The sequence below is a fragment of the Aedes albopictus genome, chromosome 3 (genome assembly GCF_035046485.1).
Source record: "Aedes albopictus strain Foshan chromosome 3, AalbF5, whole genome shotgun sequence".
In the NCBI taxonomy this organism is placed as follows: Eukaryota; Metazoa; Arthropoda; class Insecta; order Diptera; family Culicidae; genus Aedes; species Aedes albopictus.
Window position 1 is genome coordinate 27,321,127 of NC_085138.1, and position 5,465 is coordinate 27,326,591.

The 5,465-nt window shown below is 39.8% G+C and overlaps 1 long non-coding RNA gene across 1 annotated transcript; it reads left to right on the forward strand.

The window, feature by feature from the left end:
- The first annotated feature begins 969 nt into the window (after positions 1-969).
- On the forward strand, positions 970-2,186 carry LOC134290011 (uncharacterized). Its single transcript, XR_009998796.1, has 2 exons — positions 970-1,329; positions 1,443-2,186. It is a non-coding gene; the product is annotated as an uncharacterized LOC134290011 (long non-coding RNA).
- Positions 2,187-5,465: the final 3,279 nt, after the last annotated feature.

A 5,465-nucleotide genomic window follows, 5' to 3' on the forward strand; every position in this document is an offset into this window, starting at 1 on the left:
GCAAATCTCGCGTAACATATAAAAAGGCCCTACTCTCAAAATTTATAATCAAGTTTCGAATAAATATTTTTTTTTGCCATTTTGTTCAAGTTTTTGCTAAAATACATTACGACATGCTATTCTAAGTCCGGTGCCGGTAAAAATAATTATAAATAAATATTAATATTTTTGTCATTTTCATTCACAAATTTCAATGTCAATCAATGGTGAATCAACAACCTACCTTAAAAAGTAAAACTAACCAATTTAACGCATATACTCGAAAATAGGAAAAATATAAGACATTATGTCAAAGTTTGCAGCTTTGGGATAACAGGCCTTTGTAAACTATTTAGCGAGAAATTAAGATACAAGCTGGGAGCTTGCAAAGAGACGATGCACTTTCTGGATCATATCGTTCACAAATACGAATATGCGGAACTGTTTACCATGCTGTTATGCAAGAGTTCTGCATTGTGAAATATAGCTGTGTTAGTGTGTTGCGCAAGCATAATAATCAACCGTTTGATATAGTGTGATTGCTTATTGCAACCATTTAATACGAGTTTTCATGTTCATATACTTTGACAATATGTGTACACTACAATATATGGTTAAAGTTTGGTATGGGGCATTCAAACTGTTATTTACTGTATGTAGCTTTGGGTGTCATGTTGTTGAACATAAAAGCAACCATTTGTGACACATTAACCTTACCGCACAGACAAACAGACGTAACACTTTGGTAATTCCCATCGTACACCGATTTATCGGTCTTTTTCAAAATATGATAGTTGGCCAACTACCCACCCGTGGCGCTCGCATCGTTTTTGTTCGAGTTTGACTTTTGCTCACTACCGCCACCTAGTTGATGGTCGGCCAAACTTAGTCCTTTTAGCATTGGGCGAATATTTTTCCGTGACTATGATTTGAATCTAAAAATGTTCGAAGTGTTACGTCTGTTTGTCTGTGCTTACCGCATAGAACAAATCAAGAGCAAATTTTCAATACGTCCTAAGTAACAAAATAAACAAAAATGAGGTTTTTGCATATTTTAATACCTATTGAACTGCTTAACGTTGTGTAGCAAGAGCAAAAATCTACAGTAGTTAAAACTTTTGAAATTTCAAATAATTCAAACTGACTTAAGTAACAAAGTGAGCACTTTTCGTTTGTGTCGCTTTGTCGGTATAATGACTAATGTAACGCACATAACTCACAACTGACGTAAGTGCGCTGTCAAAACGACCTAAGTAACAAAATTATGTAATCAGTATTCAGAAGTGGTTACGTCAAGCTGGATTGGTTAGAACCCGGAGATTGTTTCCCCCGTTTCCCCGGCGCAGTAAGGTAAGATTTAAACCCGAGTTCAAACCAAAAGAAAGCCACCAACTTTTTGCGTTCGTCATCACTAAATAAACTTAAAAAAGTAAAAGTAATGTTCCATTTTTCTACTTCCACAGACCACCTTCCTAATAGCGCTTCCATTGGTTCGGAACGCATTTTTTCCAGCCACTTCCATCGTCGCAGTACACGGCAAGATCTAAGCTGACCAGTAGCGGTAGCTCTTTCTCGTCACCGTCACCAACTAAGACCGTGGGTAGGATAGGACGGAGCAAGGTGAGCACCCCCAGTTGCTGCAGTACATAAAAAAACCGAATAAGAAACCGAATCGTCGGATGGTTCCTCCAAAATGAAACCAACCCCAACGGTGGGCAGAAAGCAGAATAACAACGTCTTCACGTCGAACAATGCCTCTTCGATTCCCAAAAATCCTGCGAAGCAGGAGAATCCCGCTTTCCCAGTAAATGATGCTCCAGCAGCAAGCGATTCTGCAGCAACAACGACAACACCAGGCGCAGATTTTGGCCCAGCTGCAGGCCCAACCACAGCAGTTCCACCATTAGCAGAAGCAATAATAGCAGCAACATCAGGAAGGCCATTTGACCTGGAAGGAAGTCGAGCGGCACCAGAAGTCAAAACCACATGCAAAACCATTTCCATTACGAAAAGATCCTAGACGGGTGAGCGGAGATTGAAACCGTCACTTTCAGCATGGTCACGTCTTGGGTCTCGCTAAATACCCACGTGTGTACCGCATAGGATACTCGAGCTACGTGTACCAACTCCTACGGCTGCTTTGTCATCTTTAACATACAAAAAACTAGTAGTATTTGGAAATAAATATATTATTCTCGATCAAAACATGCGAACCTTCTCGGCGCATTCGGATTTTTTTTTTGTAGAATTCCTCCAGAAGTTCTTACTGGGATTCTTCTAGAAAAACCTTCCGGTATTCCACCATTTTCGTCTGGTAATGCACAAAATCGTTCTGAAATTCTCCATGAAGTTCTCTTTGGAATTCGTACATAAGTTTCTTTGGAAATTTCTCCAGAAGTTTTTTCTTGTGGCGGGATTTGTCCAAGAGTCCTTTCAGGGATTCCTGCTGGAGTTCTTTCTAGGATTGCTCCAGTAGTTCTTTCTGCAAGGAGCTAGCTCAGGGATTCCTCCAGAAGTTCGCTCAGAAGTATGGTCTGGGCTTGCTCCAGAAGTTCCTTCTGGGATTCCTCCTAAAACTCCTTGTGGGATTCCTATTCTGCCATGAATTGCATATCAGTCCCATATTTGATAGATTATCTATGCATATGGGACAAATATGCGCCTTTATAGCTCTCTCGTGAGTTTGGTATGCGTGTACGACCCATACTGTATTCGGGAAAGTTTTAGATAAAATTACAAGACAAAAGTCCTCTATACACCATTTTTTATAGCATGCTCCAGAAATAAGCAATACTAATCGACTAAGTAGAAATATTTTTGGGTGATAAGGTTTTTTTTTAATCTTAGTTTTAGCTAAAAGCAAAATTTTAAACAGAAAAAGACACCCACGGAGGTGAACTAACAATTCAAAACTCGTTTTCAAGTTTGAAATGATTTTTATTAAACCTTTCGGTTAAACCGACCCTCCCCATCGTTAATTTTATAACCCGTTGAATGTTTAGCATACTTGTAGTTCTTCATCAACTGTTTCAGGTTGGATGTCCCTCGCAGCATAGCCGACCGCGAGTCCCAGTCCACATCCCGTATAACAAATGGCGAGCACCCGGCTGGTGAAGTCATCCTCGAGGGCGTTCGTTTTAGCCTTCACCTTGGCCGATATTTTCTGCTGCGGCAGAGATTGATCAATTAACTGCAGGGGGTTTGTGGCGTGCTTACCACCGTCAAACTTGGCCACCGATCGGTTCTTAGGGGGCGCCTTGTATGGTTGTGAATCACTTGTTGGTCATCGGCGTCCAGACTGACGGCAGTGTGTTGTTACCACAGTTCGGGCAGAACCGTTTTGTAGAATCGGAAGTGGTACGTGCGGGCGTGTACGAAAGCTCGACCATGCATGGCAAAATCCGTCGTTGTACAAGCTATGGTTTTATCTCCTTAATGTTTCGGAGGACTGGATGTCTTCATCGTCATCTTCATTAATTTCCTCTCCCTCCTATCGTTCATCCGAATCCGATTCCCGCATCTGAAGACTGTACGGCAGCACCACCAGCCGTTTCAATTTCATCTGCACGGTGTAGCAGGGCTCGGCGACGTCCTGGAATCAAAATCGAAACAGTAAGACCCCAGAATCACTAGTAAAATCAACCAAAATCTTACCTGGGCATTATTGATAAACGCCGACGTATCGAACGCGATATTATCACTATAGCACGCAATCAAATATAACTCGTCGAAACGAAGACCTTCCATATTCGGTTTCATCCATTGGTGCCTCGGCATTGCAAATAAATTTGCTCCTGGCTACGATCGAGGCTGCAATTTTATTTGCCTGCGTCACCATAGTTGCGTGGAAAATACTTGCTGAAAATAAAATAAAAAGTCATTTTTGAATTAATCGTACTTCAAAACCAGCTAAAACCTAATAAAATACCTTTATATAAGAGGAATCCGTTTGGCTTAAGTGCCAATCTTCACACAAAACAATTAGCATAATGACTTATTTATTTTGACCTAACCAACATGACAGCTGGCTACATGACGTCAACACACCGACGAATGCAACATAAATTCGCGTAACGCGACGTAACGCACCTGACGAAAGTAACTGATAGATTTCAGAATGACTTAACAAATTGTCTTATTTGTGTTTTCTGACACCAAACGACGTAAAATTATTTTGATGCAAAAAACTAATGTTATTTTGAACTTTATCCAGATTTTTAATAAGAAAGCAATAAATACTGACATCTGATGCCGTTTGCGCGTATTTATTATATTGGTTTTGATTTCAGCGTTAAATAGGAATTAAAAATGAAAACCAAAACTTTGAATTCGATTTTCTCGATAGAATCAAAATGTAACTTAGGGCTTATTCAAAATTTGCTCTTGAAATTTACTGTTTGAAATGTATGCCAAATTGTATTTCTCTATGCGGGAAGACAGTGTGGAGAGTACATTTTCCTTCACAGAGTTGCTCAGAATTTCTCCGAAATGCTCCCGTTTTACTTGAGTATTGCCTGATACTCACCGACGAACCGACGTGACAGCTAGAACAAATAAATTCAAATTTGTTGTTCGCGACGCCATGATGAAAAATAGCCGAACACCTCTATAACGGCTCGCGATGATTTGATAGCTCGACACCGAACCCCCGTGTGTTCATATAGGAAACGGTTCGCGTCTGCGCTGATTTGACAGAAGCGATCGCTCGCTTCGGTGGTCGACCGTTGAATTTGGGGGGGGACACTTTTGAATCACCACTGTCACGTCGGTTCGTCGGTGTGATACTATCGCAAAAACAAAACAATATTGCCCGATCTTCCGCTTTTCTTGCAGTTTTAGGGGTGTTTTTTCAACAAATTTCGTCGATCATTTGGTGGAATGAGTTACTCAGAATTGGGTTCTTTAGGGGTATCCAGATTATTTCATAATCAGATTCTCCGCCCTAAAATTAGTCGAAATCCAAAATTTCATAATTTTTGGAGTCCGGGAACTATTTTTAAAATGCATTTAAAGTTTGTATGGGGATTTTTTTTTGTTCGGGTCGAACTGTCATTTTATCGATTGAACTGTCATTCTATCCACGAAAATTAAAACTGTTTGGTAAATTTAACCATCAAAACAAAGGTATTGAAATCCAATAAAATCACGTTATACTCAGAAAAATGAGCTCTTTCAATTAGGCTATAGAAAATAGCAATATTTTATTCACTTAACAACCCAATTTCTTAGAGTTACTCTCGTTTGCACAGTGTCTTGCCCCAAGTCTGATTCAGATGGGAAAAAATGGACGAAAATTAAGGGGATTCACTAAACAGTGTAAACTGATTAAACTGATTAAACGTCGCGATCACCAAGGCAATCTTCGATTATTTCATTCGCAAAATCATGAAACATTTCAAATAAGCAGAAAATCATGGCTTACGCAGCAAATTAATCTGTTTAGTGAGTCCCCCTAATTTTGTTGTGAATTTAATGCACAAATTTGT